This window comes from Lathamus discolor, chromosome 1 (genome assembly GCF_037157495.1).
Source record: "Lathamus discolor isolate bLatDis1 chromosome 1, bLatDis1.hap1, whole genome shotgun sequence".
Lineage (NCBI taxonomy): Eukaryota > Metazoa > Chordata > Aves > Psittaciformes > Psittacidae > Lathamus > Lathamus discolor.
Genome location: NC_088884.1, coordinates 146,791,038 through 146,810,073, shown reverse-complemented (window position 1 = coordinate 146,810,073; position 19,036 = coordinate 146,791,038). Strand labels below are relative to the sequence as shown.

The following is a 19,036-nucleotide window of genomic DNA, read 5'->3' as shown; positions in this document are numbered from 1 at the left end:
GGGGTTGTTCTTCCCCAGATGCAAGACTCTACACTTGCCCTTGTTAAATTTCATCAAGTTTCTCCCCGCCCAACTCTCCAGCCTGTCCAGGTCTCTCTGAATGGCAGCACAGTCCTCTGGTGTGTCAGCCACTCCTCCCAGTTTTGTGTCATCAGCAAACTTGCTGAGGGTGCACTCAGTTCCCTCATCCAGGTCATTGATGAAAATATTAAACAGCACCGGTCCCAGCACCGACCCCTGAGGAACTCCACTAGTCACAGACCTCCAGCTAGATTCTGCGCCATTGACCACAACTCTCTGCCTTCTTCCTTTCAACCAGTTCTCGATCCACCTCAGATCACAGGCGCATTTTACCAGGCTTTTCAGTTCACTTTTACAGTCCCCTGAAAACAAAATGTAAGGTTGTCTCAGCAGGCAAATAAGCCCTTGCCTCAAAAAACTGTGATGCTCTTCAGGACGAGGAGAGGTGTCTGAATTTTCCGCCAGTTAAACATGTGGATTCATTCAGATGCCTCATAATATCCTTAACTATGTATTTCCTTGATTTGTCACTAGGTGATAAGGCTTTAATGCTCTTTCAATGCAATTTTGTGTATGTGAATAGAATCATAAACTAGAGATGGTGACTTTAAAACAGAAAACATTGAAAGAAAATAAAGATCAGAGAAGAGCTATCTGTTGCAAAGCCTCCTCTAGAGAACATCCACTGCTGGATTGTTTCTATATTTCCTGGAACTCACTGGTCTTCACAGATACTGCTGATGAAATAGAGTTGACGCTAAAATGTATAACTAATTCACTAATTTACACTAAGGCTACCCTGTTCATTTACCTTCAATCAGCCTAGAAGAGTTATGTAATGCACGCATACTGTGATGCACACTACAGTTCCCACTGCAGTTGCCTCTCTTCTATTTATTTCCTAGTCAAAACTGAACGTATTGCTCATTCTCTGCTCATCTTTTAACAATGCGTATTCCTGATCACCAGCCCTCCACCCGTACAATGAAAAGGCTGTCTTTTTCTTTGCAAGGTACTGATGTTAACTGGTCCCTTTTTCATCAGAAATGGTGAAAATCAACCTGGGCAACATTTCTGCCCTCTTTAGAAAAGACCCATAATAGGCAGTCAAGTCCAGTGGTACTCATCAATGCACTAAATATCATTATTAACTAGGCCATAAGTTCCTTTAGGCAGCAACTGTAATTTTCTGTGTTCACACAACCCTTTCACAACAGTGTCCTGATTTACAATTGGGTTTGAGATGCTGCCACAGCACCTATAATAAATAATTTGGGGTACTTCTATTTAATCCTGCTAGTAACCAAAAGAAAAGGAACTTGGGCCCAGATGTTCAGCTGCTGTAAATTAGGGCTTCTCCACAGGTTTTAACAGAGCTATGCAGATTTACACTAGCTGGGGACCTGGTCCTCTGTTCTTTGGGTATCTTGAGGATCAAGCTGAGAGCAGCAGCTCTTGCATACTGTATCTGTACCAGCATGTCCTGGGACTATCAGCAGTCCAGCCAGAGGCCAGTAAAGTCTAACTCTTCCTCCTTATCAAGCTAGTTCTGCTCGTAAGCACTACACTGATACAACTAATATAAATTTAAAAGTGGCTTGGGTTCATCTTGCCTACAGTGTGGTAGATGCTGTGCTCACGCTCCTTACTGGAAATGCACTGATGTATTTGTTCATGTCAAGTGCATCTTCAATTTAAATTATCCCTACTGAAGTTAACACAGGTTATAATTTGAGACTATGCAGCTGCTAGATGCATAGCCAAAATCCCATGTGCCTAATGCCAGGAACAGTAAGTGAATTGCAGCCATTTGACTACTAAAGCAGAGGTGGGAGCCTGCAGATCATTGGCTTTAACGCAGCCTATGCTTTCCTGACTCAGATGACCTCCCTTTGTAAGAGGATACTTTGCCTGCTCTATCAGCACCCAAAATGGGGGGACAGGAAGAGAACGAGGAACGGAGCTGTTGACTGGAAGCCCAAGACGAAAGAGCCACACTCCTGATCCAGTGTCCTGGGAAGAGAAAACCCCTTTAAGTAACACTTCTGGGGGCAGAAGGCTGGAGCCGCTACCACTAACCCAGGCAGCACAACCTCTATTTCTACCTGTTTCAGACAGGACAGGTTACTGTGCCCAAGTCTTGTTCAACTGGCTGGGATTAGCGGGTGCGACCACTCATGTTTAGGTAGCAATAAAGTCTTGTTTTGTAAACGTATGTACGGATCACACACACACACCATGAGGAAAGATGGGGTGAGGAAAAGAGAGAGGAAGAGGAAGGGGAAGAACAGAAAGTAAACACAGTTGCACTTCCCCCACCCCCACATTAGGGGGACACATCATAATTTCCAGTAAAAAAAGCTATCTGTAAGTGATATTGCAAAGTTTTATCCACCGGAAGCACCAAACCACCAGTGTGCAATGAGCACTGCAGCATTTTACGGCTGCATATGGACTTTCCCCCTATTTCTAAAGCAAAGGCTGTCCCAAAGCCGAGTGCCGGTATAACACCGACACCAGCTTGAGTTCCCTTGGATTAGAGCAGCACAAACCAAGCATCACCCAGGGAAGTCAACGGAGTTAAACCAGGACAGATTAAGTGTAATTGAGAAGCAAATCAGGCCCTTTACTCCTGCCCTTTCTTCCCTGAGAAAAACTACATACATTCCTTTTTCCTCAGACACATCGACAGCAACAGCCTCAACTGCCCTGATTGGGTTTCACCAGTGGCAATGCAGAAATGTTTATTTCCATTAGGCTGGGTCTATAAAATCCCCCTTTCACTCCTGTGCTTCTATGACTTCCAAACAGCCACAAGCCTGACATTTTGGTCTCTGACAAGCAGTGCTTAATAGTGGGACATTTAGGAAAAAAAAAAATCTATACAAAGAAAGCTCTTAAGACAAGACAGGCTGAGCGTTTGTACCACAAATGGTTTGTTTTAGCTATCTCTCTGCCTCCTGTAAGACGGAAATCAGACAGCTTACTGGCTTAGCTTGTTAGGCCAGGTTAAAGGGATGCAGTGCTGAAAGGCTCTTACGGAAGCTTACCCTTGGACTAAAAATAGCAGGCACTAGAGAATTATCTTAAATACTACCAAACTTGTTCTGCACTGTGAATGCAGATAACTGTAATATGTTTCCATTTTTGGTAGTTTTAGAGCTTTTTAAAGTTCTGCTCTCTTTAGCTGACTATTTAATTAGTTTCTGATTCTATTTGCCGCTATTTCTCTCAGAGATATAGCCTGAGGGGTACTTTGCCTATGAATCCTTTGTATTTAGCAGCATTGCTATTGTTAACATCTAATGAGCTGTTGGATTTGCCAAACACTTGGTATAGGTACAAACACTTCTTTGAAATATAAATGTTTAACACACAGCAAATAGCAAATCAAAAGATACTGTAACACAGCGTCCTCACTCTCTCATTGCATGTGTCATCAAGAGAGTAAAAATAAAAAACTGCTTTATTACATTTAGTTCTAAATCCCAAAATGCGTATCTGAGCGAGACAATTTTAGCTCACTGCCTGGGACCTTATAAGAAAATTAAATTATTTTTGGTATCACAAGAGGACTTGCACATATGGGTAAGGCTACACGGTCTGACATGGTTCCCTGCCAGCTGAACTGTGGAGCTGTCAGTGTTTCCTTTGGGGTAAAACTGCAAGACTCTACAGTCTTTAATGAAACCACTTCATCTTTAAAACATATACAATTTTTGAGGCTACAAGCGGTTCTCTTTACATAGTCTTAAGCAAGATTCATCTGTCTATCTGCTCCTCACTGCAAACCATGACAAGGTATCAAAACAAGGAAACCCCAAAGCAAAGCACAAATGTTCTCCATCTTTACATACATTTTACTTGTGCTACAGTCAGTCTGAAAGACATCACCTCAGGAATCAGTCATGCAGTGTAAGATCCCTGCTGCTGTTGTCGCCTCAACTCTCCACACCTCTGCAGGTAACACCACCGTGGGTATTCGCTGCATGATCTCAAATCAGGAACATTGCAAGATTCAAGCAGGAAGTGCCTCCACACATATTCCTGCCCACTGCCTTCCACACCATATACCAGGTATTAGCCAGTCTTGGCATGGGGCTGACTGATTGCCATAACAAGAGTACAGAATGGAAACTAATAAAAGGCATGCGTTTTAAGATGTTTCCCAGTATTTTTTCCTTCCCTGGTTTTACTGCAACTTTTCAGTATAAGTCACTTTTAAAATAATTTAAAAACCTTAGTTGATGAAGGCCAACTTGTAGATACAAACACTGGGCAAGGTCAAAATAAACCCAACCATGCAGTTGAACACAAGTTCCTTCCCTTATTGGGCAGGCATCACATCTGACTGCCACGGAGCCTGTCCTCTCAGACACAATTTTTCTTTGACTCTCTTTACAGGATGAGAAATGCTTTCACTCTGAAATAGTGGTGGAATTCACAGATTCCCTCACCAGATATATACCTATCACCTTTATAAGCTCACGCATAGTGGCATAACCTAGCCACATATCTTGCAGCTGCCATTAAAACCCTCCATATGTCTTCATTTGGGAAGCAAGTTTTCTTTTTGAGTCAGGAGTTAAGTTCACAGCCTCTCTGTCAAATAAACAACATATCTGTTGTCACCTGGCTGCTGAGCAAGCCCTGTCTTTGAAAGTACGCACTCAGTGATTTTAGCAGTCTATTTCTCAGCCTTTCCTTCCACAGTCATGCAGCAAAAATAAGGCTCCACCTTCATTATGATGATTAGCACTACTATTCATCTCCTGCAATTTAAGTTTCTCCTGGTTAAGTGTTACACTAGCACTACCATGACAACAGCCTTATTGCACTGAATCATCTCCAGTCACATCATAAGGGAAAGTATCTGCAGAAAGTACTCACAGTCCAAACAGATGAGACCAAGAAAGGAGGATTATAATCTTTCCTTTATAGCATGGAATTTGATGTGCAGAGATTAATCAGTTTCTCCAGGCCAGAGACTGCCCACAGGCATGATGGGCAAGAAGACCAGCAACACCAACCTCCGCTTCCAAGCAGCGCACAACGACACCACTAACAGTGCACATAATCCCTGTCCCAAAGCACTTCCAGACGAGCTTTCAGTTGACGGAAAAGGACTGAAAAATGGTTGTCAAGAGCATTGGGGAGCAGAGCCCTGAGAGGCTAGTGCACAGGGTGTCTGCATTGTCCAACCACCTGCCAGACAGAAAGAGACAAAAAATGCTGCTCCCCTTTTTACTGTATTCTTTTTCCATCTTTTTTTTTTTTTTTTTTTTGCTAGTGAACAAGACTACACTTTCTGGCTACAGCAATAGCCCAAGGTCAGCGATCTGGTGTCAGGGACCTTCTGAGCTGAAGTGACAGCCTGAGATCTGGCACTCATTTGCAGACTTTTGTACGCAAGACCGTGTCATCTACCACAGCCTGCAAAGGTTATTAACAGTCTGTATGAAGTCAGGCAGCAGTGACGGAGGAAGAAAGTGTCTTTGGCACAGGATAAAGGATAAAATACTTTCTCAAAGCCATTTGTGTGATATCAGCCAGAGTGAATTGGAATTAGGATGAAGAATCGTGCCATTAACACCAGCAACAGATTTAAGTCCTGATGATTTTCCTTGTGCATAAGGCGGGAGAAGACAGGCTAGATAGTGTATGTTTATTGAAGCAAGAAGGTTAGAGATAAGATATAATCTAACCAAACCATGCAATGCAATTCGGGAAGATACTCAAGAGTTCCAGAGTCTGAATTAGCAGGTTTGTCTAATACCTATGGGTACAATTACTCCCTGATGCAAAACAATTATTGAATTCCAGAGAGGGAGAACATCAGGTGAAGTGGCCCCGATCCTTCATTAGTTGAGTAGCTTTCAGGACTAAAAAGGACAATTGCACATATCCAAAGAATAAGGGAGCTCGATATCTCCAGGAATTTTGGAGTGCACAAATTTGACGCTAGGAGACACATTTTCTTTGCACAGAAAAAAATTCAGATGGATTCAAGCATTTAAGTAACAGCAATATTTTATAGGTTTTCATCCCAAGTCTACGAGCATTCTGACTCTTTTGCTATTACACCGCACTATTGTCCTGCCATTGTTTCTCACACACAGAGCTATTTTGCTAAGGACTCCCCCATGGGAAAGGTTTGGCTTACCAGTTATCAGTTTCAAAGTTAAAATTTTAGAACTGAACAGAACACTTGCAATGAAAATTGAAGCCATGAAAAAATCGACCAATTTCTCATCAGAAAGACTCCCAAGAGAACCTCAGCAAACTTACGCATGGTTCCTATGTGATGCAATAAAATCTGCTCTTCTTTTTTGAAGTTATCCACAATCTTAGATTTTACTATCCATGAACAACAGTGATGAGGACTATCTGGACTATCTCCAAATCCCTGCAACTTGGATTTTCAAGAAGATTTGAATTCTTTTTTTAATTGGGTATATGCCAGTAAGGTTAGGGAGTGATTCTAAAGAAATAACAATACATGATGTGTCTTGATCGGAAATGATGAGAGAATATAATGAAGTTCTGGACAATACTGTTGAGGGACAACTTTATAAGATCTCTCTTAAAGTCTGATTTTCAGGAGGAATTGGGAAAACCTAGCAGCTCCGTTCAAACGGATAGAAGGGCAATGAATTCTACTGTAGGATCTCTTCTTTTGCTGACTCAGTGAAGACACATTTGTCATTCAAAGACAAATTAGAAAAGGGCATGGATCGTGCTACATAGATGCTTAGTCTCAGTTATCAGCCAGGTACAGGCAGCTTCCAACGCATCTACCTCCAAGTGCATCAGAAAAAAATGCAATCTCTTCTGGTGGATGTGGACAGAACGTCTTTGTCCAAATTCAGTTTGAGCAAATACTGCAAAGCGGTTTAGCACAGGGAGGATTTGTCCCTGCAGAAATTGACACAAATTCCTTTAGGACAGGAGCAGCCACCCCAACCACATAGCTGGGATTGCCAGCAGATAGAATTAGGAGAACTGGAAGATAACACCGTGGCCTAATGTAAACTCTTAAATCTGCCGCAAACAGAGTGGTAACACTGGCACACAATAAAACTGATATTTGTCATTGCACTCCCAGAAGCAGGTGTAGGGAAGGACAAGAGGCAGAAGTGGATTTTTGCTCATCCCTGTGAATTCAGGTTGGGGGAAAAAGCAAGCTGACAGAAGCTGTAGGAAATAGTTTTTCAGTGATGGAGGGCAAGCTGCATCCTAGGAGCTTGCCTATTCCCTCCAAGGAGTGACAGCCTAGGAGGAAATAATGGGAGATAAGTGAAAGGGTACACTTTAAGGTCCCTGCTATGCAGCTGGTGCAACTTGGATTAACAGGCTTGAGAAGGCAGCGTTCCTGGATGTTTCAAGCTGGACTAGCAGAAAAACTCAGTATCCACAAAAGCCATTATTCTAAAAAGTTGCTGACATGCCTGCTGGGCCAAGGCATGTCAGAATATGAAGCATTAAGAACATATATACACAACTTTCAAAAGCACAAATTAGGAAATAGGAACTATTATAGGCTGAAGATTAGGGATAGGTCTTTCTATTTCTTTCTTTAGCTTTGGGTTTAGAAATAAAAGTTTCACATGTATAATTTTGTGAGAGATCCAGAAAGAGAACAACCACCTCTGTGCAGCATGGGGATGCCCCTAACAAGCCTTCTTGGGTCCAGACAGAGCCTACAGAGAAGCAGTTCAAGTGCATCTGGACTGTGTTCACAGCATTGCAAATGCTTGGAGCAGGGTGTAAGGCAATGCTGATGCTGCAGCTGAGAATTAGCCCTCCACGGCCTACTAGCTCTGACCATACTGGACTTGAAATGAGTCAGTGTGGAGATCTTGACATGATTCCCGTTCTCTGCTCATGTCTTTCCCCATGGCAGGGGGGTTGAAATTAGATGATCTTTAAGGTCCCTTCCAACCCAAGCCATTCTGTTATGCTAGGATCCCTGGTACTCTGGGAAAGTTCCCTAAGCACTCACAGCAGAGCACTCAGTCTTGCACACCATTTGGATCTCTAGAAGACACAGTCAAATAATCCTTCCCAACCAGTTCTGAAAACACAATACAGAGATGCCAGCTAACCCTGCAGAAACTTGCTGAGTACATTATGATCACCTTTAGCTAGTACGCTCCCAGCTGACTCTTACAGGTTTACTCCAGTGTCCCTCCATCATTTTCCTTTGTTCCTGCAGGAGAGGTTTGCTCTCTTTCAGAACACAGCCTAGGACAAACATCAATACTGAGTGAAAGCTAATAAATCCACCCACAGCACCCATCAACACTATGCAGAGATATAGCAGCAGCTAGCTCTGATCTGGCTTGTAACACCACTGTATCAGAGCTGACAAGCCCTGTCTGACTAGTTAAAAAGGGAACAGAGCATCTTCCAAATGACCGTATTTCTTAGCTTCCTAGTTGTTTTTTTTTTTTTTTTTAATTTTTTTTTTTCCAATTTAATTCTTCCTCTTAGGTCTGGAGATAAACAAGTCTCCACGGTGGGATGTGCTACTTAAGGCAGCTTCTCCACAGGTTTGGTAGTCTCGAATCACACCACCACAACTTCAAGCTAGCATCTGCTAGCTGTGCTGCAGGTTAGAACTCCTGGGCTGGACAAGCTCAGCAGGCTGGAACCACTTTCAGCTGGCTGGGAGAAAGAGGAGCCTAGTTAGACAGCAGCACTCCCAGGCCTCTGAAGGAAGAGTAACTCGAGTTTACTTTCCCTCACAAGCCCCAAGGATCACCTCTTTCTTTCCTTCACTACCTTTGCTCCTTCCAAGGACTTCGGAATGTACACCATAAAACAGGGATGGTCACTAACACATACAAAGAGACTATCCCCCTACTACAGGGGTTTTAGGCATTACCATGAGACAGGTAAATAGAGACTAAGTTTAGTAACTGGGGGGGAAAGAGGGGGCCCAGCATCACAGCCAAGGAACCTGGCATGTCAGCTACTAAAAGGCCACATGGAAGTACTGGGAAGTACTGCAATTAACCTTAATTTATGGTATGAGATTTTCAGGAGAGTTAGGTATCCAGTGACAATGTTTAAAAAGTAAATGCACGAAGAAGTAATGCGCCACCAGAACTGTAACAAAAAGATTGCACAGAAAGTTATGCATTATGGATGATTTAGCAGTATCATAGATAGCACAGGCTCCAGCAAGAGGAGTGAAATCATCCCTATCTTCCCATTTGTCGGCAGAATTTTAACAAGGGGCTCCTGGGAGCTCTTGGGGGCTCCTCCATGGCTCAACAGACAAATTAACTCATCAAAGGGAAGGTAGGGATGATTAACTAACAAGAGCCCCCTCCAGCCCATCACTGGAACATGGTTATTTCACCCAGATGGTGTTCACCTACCTGAAACTGGTAATGACAGTCTCGGATTGGATTTACAGAAAAACATAGATAATAAGGTGCTGCAGGAGTGACATGATAGGAGTTATTGGTCTGTGATGCTCTAGACTGTGCCAGGGGCAGCATAGCTGTTTTGAAATGTTAGCCTCTGTTTTGTAACGTTATCCTCTCTGCCCGAGAGATTTCCTGCTGCAAATGGGAGACTTGGTATCCAGAGAAAGATTTGACCTGACCCTTCCTATATGAGAGTGGGACCAACAGCAAGGAAAATGACATCACATACAAGCAGAAGCAGTTTGACAGCCCTTCACTGAAAATGGATGAATGTCTTTGTAGTGTTAAGGACAGTGTGGTATTTTCCTATGCCTTAGAAAAAAACCCGCAAGTTTCTCTGGCTTTTCTCCAGATGCAATTGAGGTAACAATTGGTGATGTTTTGCCTGATATCTTCATCCTAGTGTGAAGAGTACACATTAGGCTTTTAAGCACAGTCAATACAGGTAAGAAAATCCACACCAGTCCTGATGGGGAAAAACAAAAGTAAAGCAGATACAAAACCAGTAAAAGTTTTTAAAGATGCATGTTTCCCCCGGACAGGTAGAAATAAAAGCCTATTGCTCCTTTTGTGCGTGGCCAAAGCTTATGAAAATGAACAGGCTAAGGACCTGTGGAAGCTAAGACCAGCCCAAGAGGTAAGTTTCCTTATATGAAAATTTGACATGAAAACCTGTGCCAGACTGAGAACACTCTTGACTGCCACCTATCTTCCTCTGAAAACTAGGATTTGCCCATGATGGGCTTCTTGCTATATACAGACATGCCTCCTGGGGATTTCATAGTTGCTTAAGATTATAGGGTAAGATTTTCCAAATGCGATCAGGAGCTCATTACCAGTCCTAATAAAGTGACATTTCAAGGGAGGAGAAGCAACAGCAAAGGAACACAGAAATAATTCCTCAACCTCTTGCTCTAGGTGGACCATACAACTTCCCGAGGTCCCTTCCCACCTCAACAATTCTGTGATTCTGCAAAGCCCTTGCCTTCCCCAAGTTTGCTCTTCATCCTCTACCAACCACACTGTCACCTTCACTACCTGGCTGCCCACACCTCACCAACAAGCCCTCCTGAAGTGAAGACAATAGATCCAAGGTCCTCTTCACTCAGTCTCAAACCACAGGGCCTGGCAAAGTGGAGCACATCATAACTAGATGCAGCTAGTCAACTGATGCAAATAATAATAGTAAAAAGATAATCCTGAATACTAGAAGACCTTTAAACCTCTCATCATACCTGCTTTTCACCTAGAATCGCTGACTGCTCTGTGGAAATGTGCAAGCCAGCAGCGTTCTCACCAATGTCAAAATCCCAGTGAGAACTCTCTCTTCCATAACGTTTATTACCCGCATTCTCCAATGCAGTTCCTGAATCATCATGTCACTGCTTAAACAGCAACTTGGGAGAAGAATAATTAGTTTTGGTTTCTTGGGTTTTTTTTCCATAAAGGTTTAAGACTACTTTCAGGCACAATTGAACAATTTTGAGTTCCCTCCAAGAGAAACTACCATTCCAGGAGAAAACTCCCGTTGTTTCTTCTAGCATCTCTCAGGAAGCAGAACATTCCTCTGACCAAACCAATCCTCCAGACAACTGCTATTACCACCTCCTTGACAGTAATCTGCTGAGTGAAAAACAAGTTTTCCATCCAGTTTCTCGATGTTCATGCAAGTGTATCTCCTGCAGCAGAGATCTGAAGCCTATCTGACTACTTGACGGACTGCCCCTCCAAATCCTTATAAAGATTCAGTATCACTGAACCTTCGAGGAGCAGATGTGGTGGCAGAGAGTGTAGAGGTGTGGGAAGCTTTCTCTGCCCGTTTGACACCTCTAACCCTGTAACATGCTTGGAAGGGCTGATCCTCCTGAACTTCATGTGAGCAGTTCAGGTAATTCAAAGCTGTTATAAATCAACAAATCAACAACACTTGCCCAAGGCTGCCACGGTGGCTCCTCACAGAAAATACTCTGCTCTTCTGATTATCACCTTAGTGATTAGAAGTACCCATTACGGACCAGCACCCCATTGTGTTACTCACAGCAAAGCACAAAAGCACAGATGTGTGTGAGGAAATAGAAGTATAATTCCAGTGCATCACACAGCTCAGGCTTCATGACAACACCAAAATCTCCATAGGTTTTGGTTTCGTGCTTTCATAAACAAAACCCAGTGATTACTGCATGTGGTAGAATCACATGGCCCTTCAGCCTCATCATCACCACAAATTGCTAATTAATTTCTCAATAATTACTAAGCTAGGCTGTTGCTCTGTTGTGTCAGGATGGAAAACTCTGCCAAAGCCACCAGCTCTGCGTTGTGGAGGGACTGATTTCCGCCAAGACCTGAAACCAGTCCCTATGGCTGAGCGTGCATTCGTACAGTCTGATCCCTGTGTATGCCAATGCTGCAGTCCATCACTTGCAAACACAGGCATTAGGAGCCTGTATGAATCTGCACACCAGGCGCTGGAGAAAAAAAGGCTCAGAAAGCTGGCAGAGGCACTCCTCCAGAAAGGTTGCACATATCTGGTGCATCTGTGTATTAACCACAGAGGTACAAGTGGATGAGGTTTCACATATGCACATGCACACACAAGCTTTTCCTTGTACTTTCTGCTCGAGGGGAAAAAAATAGTTCAATACAATTCAATACCAAAACTTTGTCCCTGCCACAAACCTGCCCATGCAATCTCCTCCTCCCAACCTACACATGCACAATAGGTTAGTGGCACCAAGGAAAAAAAATTCCTAAATTAAGCCTTGGTATAATTTAATCTTTTTGTAATGACATGGACCTGAGTTAATGTGAAGTGGGATGGGGCAGCAGGGAAAGAGCATGCCAGGGTTAAGATGGAGCATTTAGTAGCAATTAGCAATGATGTACAGTGCAAAAATAGCAACAATAAAAAAAAAAAAAGAAAAAAGAAAAGAGGTTACACTAGAAATAAAACCATTAAGGGAAATAACTTTAACAGTTCAGCCAATTAGCATTTGTCTGAGATAGGCAAACTTTCTGTGGCTGTTGTTAAGTGAACGGGTAAGAAAAAGCTGGAAGAATCTTATCAAGAATATTTACTTCCTAATAGCAATGACTCCGGGAGTGGGTTGGTTTTTTCCCTAACAAAAGACAGAGCCACTGTCCCACTTTTTTGTGGCCCTCTTTGCAGTTCTAGGGAGAAAATATTTAGTTCAACATTATCGTAAGCTAGAATATGGCTCTATTTATGTGACAAGTTGACAACATACAATTTCATGCTTGTTGAACTGATCTGTGTTATATATTCACTGCGAATATTATGAAGCTTCACCATTATAAATATGAAACAGTATACACTTATTCAAAATAACTCCAGCAGTAGCAATTTATAGCTCAGTTGTTTGTGTGCTTATGAAGTCCAAATGCCACCTTAAGAAGCTACATCTCACTAAAACAGATGTGGAGTGTGACTGTGACCAAAGTGGATTTAAGATGACCTCTGTGAAGGAAGGCTATTACATTTTTGTCTGTATGGCAGCTGACACCAGTTTGTATTTAGATATGTAGCCAGTAGGAACACTGTGTAACACAGTGTCCTCAAGGGCTGGTTTTAACCTGGGCCAAGACATTTGTCTAATGACCTAATTAGCTTACTACTGCTCTGGTGAGTGTTAGTCTTTCCTCTAGCAAAGAGGACAGGTGCTCAGCAGAGCAGAGACACGGTGAGTATCTCAGGCCATGGCTGCTCCAGGTGAAATATCTCCTTAATGGGAATGTGAAGGGGATCAGTTGCATTTTGTTGATTGTGTGCCTGGGGAACGGTCGTGGTGGCCTCGTACATCAAAAAATAAACTCCCAAAGCAATTGGTTTTTTCTCATTTGGGACTTCTTTCCTGCCTGAAGGTTTCAACCAACACACAAAGTTCCTGCATTAAAACAGAGACGTGTTTAGATAGTTTGTAGTTTGTCCAAGCAGGAGAGGAAAGGGAGCAGCAGCACACTTTGCTAACACTAGATACAGAGCATTTGCATAAACTCTTCCCAATTACATAGCAGCTGGTTCGAGTAAAATAAATTCCACTTAGTGCTAGAGCCTTTCTAAATGTCAGCATAGCTAGTCATAGATTATAGTTTACATACATCATCCCCATAGATGTAATGGTATTGTGCTGGTCTATTTAGTAGATGCAGAAAACTGAGTCAGTGTCCAGAGACACTGGAAAAGGTAACGCATTCAAACACACAAGAAATGTGTCATTGTTCCATTAGGAATATAAAAATTCTGGCACTTTCACCCAGACTCTGCTGTTTTCTCCCCCGGGGAACCCAGGGTCTTCCTCCCAGTCTCACATGCAGGTTTTATGATACATTGTTACCTTTTACTGTTCTTATAAAGTTTCCTACCCCAAATCTGCATCTTTTGCCTTTTATGTTTATTGTTGTATTAAACCTACAATGTTGTCTGTTTCCCTACTAAATCTACCTCATAACCACATACTGTACATTCATTTCTCTAGGACCTCAGTAGCTCTTATCTGTTTGCTTTTATGATCTCTTATGAACTACTAGGAATAGCAATTTGCAGTGCTGTTTGTAAAGTCATCTCAGCCTGAACTCAGCCTTCTCCTTTTTTGCTAAACAGCGGTACTCTCAGAAGTAAAATCCCATTTGCCACAGAAACACATCATTACAGGATACATTTTAGAGAGACACAAGTTCCCAAGCATGCTATGTGCGCTTATCATGTAAAACATTCAATGTGTATGAATCTGAATTTCAAAACTCCTACTTTACATTAGAGCAGGAAACTACATGTTGATACAAGATAGTCCTGTGCTACCTTCAGATTCTCTGATATGCTGCCCACTCTACACTACCACCCAGAGACACTTAGTCTGTGCTCTCCACGGCTGTGGACATGCTGCTATACCATTCACATAGTCTCAGTTCTTTTAAGCACTTTGAGAAGCTTTATTCTGCCATTATACCATCTAGAACATTAAACAAAATGTTTAAGTTCTATGTTAAACCACAATCAGTTCCTATTAACTGTTCCAAGATCCTCATTTTTATCAACAGTTACTTTATTAAATCCTTAATAATATAGATGGAATAGTTAGTTAATTTGTGTGTTGAGCCATGGATGTTAATTTGTAAACATAATAACATACTGCAATCATTTGCATAATAGCATTTTAATCTTTTTAGTAAAAGCTGTAATTCCCTACAAAGTATGCTGCAGTAGAAACTAAGTGACTATTGGTAATAATAAAAAAAGGCCTTAAAATTCTGATCCTATTATAGTGTTGGAACATACCCAAACTGCTACCATAATCTCTGAAATGTTACTGTTCTCTGATTTAGGTGTCTGTGTCAAGAATAAAAATGAAGTATAACTGGTAGCAGTAGACTATTTCCTAAATGTAATTTAGTATTCACTAAGCACCAGCACTTTGCAAATAGCTCTGAGGCTTTCCTTCAAAGTTCAGAGCTCTAGTTATGCATATTGTGTGAGGTACACCATGCAGCTCACCTCCAGCCTCTGTTGTGCTGAATAGATGGCTATGATAAATCATGCTGATTTGGCACTGAAGGGCATCAGACATCAAGGATTTGACTACTATGTCTTTTTTTCCCTGAGATTATATCTTCTTGAACTGCCTGCCCTGGGCTACCAGTTTCAGAGAAAATTAGAAAGTGGAAAAAATGCTAGGGGAGGCCAGTACAGAAAGTCTATATAGGCTCAGCTCTCTGGAAACCCATTAACACCAGTCACAAGACTGGCAAAGAAAACATTGGTGGTTGTTTAAAAGTCAGGCCAAGTCATTTTACGCAAGATCTGGTAATTCATTAATCAATCTGGCTGCAAACCTTGAATGAATAACCCGAAATAGTCAGACTGGCAGCACCCCAGAACACAAGGGAGTTTATAATATGAACCAATGCAAATTACCCTGGTGACGTTTAAGGCTCTCCCTTACCCCCCCCCCCCCCCCCCCGTACTCTCATCATCTTCCTGATGCAAACCCTTCCAAATAAATAAGAAATCATTTATCTCCACGAACTCCCCTGCTGCCAGGGACAAGACAGTATGCATTTCCTTGTGTATTTCTTTCTCTCCCCACATTCTCACTGCTTGTCATACAGCGCTTTTTGGCAGCCTACAATCAAACATAGTAGCCTATTCAGGCTTTCCAAATACATGGCACATAGCACGGTCTTAAAAAGTAACCTGGGCTACACCTATGCAAAACAATTAAAATAAAGTCATCAAATATGAGCATCTTTCTGGAATACAGAGATATGCAAGTAAATTAAATCTACAGAAGGGCAAGCGATGCGGGTTTTCTGAAGGTTTTTAAAGGCTAAAAAAGTGTTCTGCCAAGTATGAGAACGCCACACTTGGAAATCTTAATGATTCTGCACAAGTTCATTATACTTTAACAGTTATTGCCCATCTAGGGCTACATCAGTTCAGTTACTTGTAAGCAGTGACAAGCAAGAGACATATCCACTGTAGGTATCTTCTCTCTCCACAATGCTAAGTTTGGGTCACAAATTATTTTAAAATTGACTAACCTTACATGACAGGGTACGGTATATTTGAGGAAGCCTCAGGGGACAACAGTTTTGGTGAATAAAAAGGCTTCTCACTCGTGTTACATCAAGTTGCTTTCACATAGCATTGACTTTGAGAATGAAAACCTAACCACCTTGATTGTCTAAAAGTAGCCAAATCAATTTTTGACAAATAGGACTTTTAAAAGTCTAGTTCTTCACAAAAGCAAAACATGAAAGTGAACGATACAGTGCACCATCTAAATAACTGCTCTTGGGTATCTTGTTAACTATTTACTTGCATGAACCTGTGTCAACAGACAGTGCCCTGAGGGGCAAGAACTCCTTCATTTTATCTTTCCAGTAGTCAGAACAACAGGCAAAGAAAGCTAGGTGAAAAACAAAAGTGATCAAGCTGTGATGGAAAGAAATCAACATATTCATAATACCCATATATGCCCCACACTGATAAGAGCCTCTGTGCTGGGATAGATAGTACAGGCTTGATTTGGGACTAGTACTGGTTACATTGGCAGGTGAGCAGAATAATGCTGACATGTATTAGGTGCATCTGCAAAATGTGTGTTTTAATACTAGGGTGCAGGCCAGTATCCCATCACACCTAAGCGGATGAGAGCAGGGATTTATACTCAACAGCTACATACTATCTAGACTAATTGGACCTTTATCTCACTTGCTTTCTGATTTGCTCCCATAACTATTAATAATTTTTAGTCTATGATACTCCTACTGCCACTGAAAGTGCCTCAGATTGTGGGTGCTTGGCACAAGTGGGCTTCCAGGAATATAATTCGCAGAAAGCCTGAAAATTCACTTTCTGAAATACAAGCCTTTCTTAAAAACAACTGTGCCAGAGAAATCCAGGAACTTTTCAAAGGGCTTTTGAATACTAGTTCTCACCTAGACAATGAGGTACTGATACAGTAAATGGAGCAAAGGACAGCATGCTTCATTTAAGGTTAGGTTTGGCAATTAACTCTGTATAGATTGTGCAATTAACACTGCTCTTGTACTTCCCAACGTTTGTTTGCTATTCTGGTTCTCTCCCTTTCACCCCAAACAGACTCTGTTTCTATTTTTGCATGATGAAGCCTTATCTGGAAGCCTAATTTAGATAAAACATACTACTTCCACAGTGATATGAGAAAAAAAAGAAAGAGACAAAAAAGGAAACAAAAAAAGTTATTTTCTTTAAAAATAAAAGCCAATGCAGATCAATATGGAAAAACCTAGATATTACCAAATGGGAAACTGCACAAAACTTCCATTCTCTCAGCTAAAACAAATAGTTCCTCGCAGAGTATGTGAGATAGCCTCTGGAGGAAGAAGACATCTTCTTCTGTTCTTGAGCACCCCCAGTTGTCACATTACAGAGCAGCAGAGGCAAGAAACAGTGCAAGGTATCCAGCTGTACGATGGAGAATGGGGACAGGGTTAATGTATGGGAGGAGCAAATAACTTTTTCATTCCCATCTTCCTAGGCCAAGCAACCAAGAAATGTAAATATATCACATTATGAAGCTGAAAATAGTCCATTTTTGTGCTGCAGTATTGCAAAATCCTATTAGAACACAATTTGCCCCTACAGGTAACTATGGGCCAAGCTGTGCTGTGAGAGACAGTGAAGCAGCCTGCAACTGAAGCTGATGAGTGCGAGGAAATCCAGGTGTTGACAAAGATGACAACAGAATCTGTCTGTTAGGAAAGAATCTAGTTCTGTTTGTGCCACCGTTTTTTCTCAGATGATTTGAATGCTCAGAGATGGTAGACGCTTAATTATATTCCTTATGTGGAACTTACACTTTTAAAGTCTGAATTTTCAATTGATTTTTCGAAAAGGAAAATGCTTCTACATTTGGCTTTTGATGAGTAACATGTTATAAAAAAAGGCAAAGCCACTCTCTAACCACACTAGCTGTAAATGGGTCCCCTACCCCCCCTGCTTCCCTGTTACTGACCATCCAAACCTACACACCAGCAAACCTTACCCTGCCTGAGGCAGTACAAGTGCAATTCAAGAACAAGACAGGGTTTGGAAACTTTGTAAAACAAGAAGTGGAACATTATACAACTAATGAAAAAAGAGGGCCTAAGCATAGGGGTTTGCAGGGATCATTTCATTTTGATTTGAATAATATTAATTCCATGTTACTTGGGTGTAAATGATAGAAATGGAACAGAGAGGACTAGTTTCTGTTATCAGTTACACTGGTGTAAGTTGAGAGTTTACTGCACCAGGAAGATTACCGTGGGTAATACAAAAAATAAGGATTTTACTTGGGTCATCTTAGGTCAGCATTTTACTATACTGTTTTAGTTAATCTTTCCCAGCCTTTAAACACCACTGTGCTAACTCAGGGCTTCCCCGAGCCAGCGGGCCAGCTGTACTTCCTGGAGTTGCGGTCCTGCTGCACGAGAGGCAGCACCCATAGCCCGCTGTTGCACAAGGTCTTCCTGACACCTAATCAATTTATTGTCCAATTTCCCAGTCAGTGGACAATCTATAGCATCTCCTACCATCAAGGAAGGAGGGAGGTTAGAGTTCAGGAGGGGCACTTGGAAGTGGAGAATCATGAAGGTTTTACAAAACAAAAGAAAGAAGACGAGACAAAGAGACAGAAACACCCTCCTCATACAGCCTGATCCTCCAGGCAGAATTGTAAAGAAAACATTTAAATCTCTCCCAATACCCTTCACCTTTTATTTTAAGACTGCTCTCCACCAGGAGATCTATGAAACATCCTAAACGATGTGCAGGTTCCTGAACTGCTGACAGCCCTCACCGGCTTCTCTGCCACATCCAACCTTTTCCTCCCCTAATATATCAAATACAAGGACCTCTCAATTTGTGTGCAAGTGCCTTGCACAGTAAGGCTCTGAGTGGTACAAAACCTTTACTAGAAATGTTCTAGCTACTCATCAGGTAGCTGCTGTGCTGCACTCTGCTTCTTGATTGGGAATGCAAGAGGAAGACAACAAACACGTTTCGACTTTTGTTTTCCTTTGTAGCTGACAACTGTGCA

General features: G+C 41.9%; 1 protein-coding gene across 3 annotated transcripts in view; it reads right to left on the bottom strand.

Annotated features, from left to right (window-relative positions):
• The window catches only part of PPARGC1A (PPARG coactivator 1 alpha), a 368,649-nt gene that overhangs the window by 42,028 nt on the left and 307,585 nt on the right, over positions 1-19,036 (bottom strand). The gene's annotated exons all lie outside the window — the stretch shown is intronic.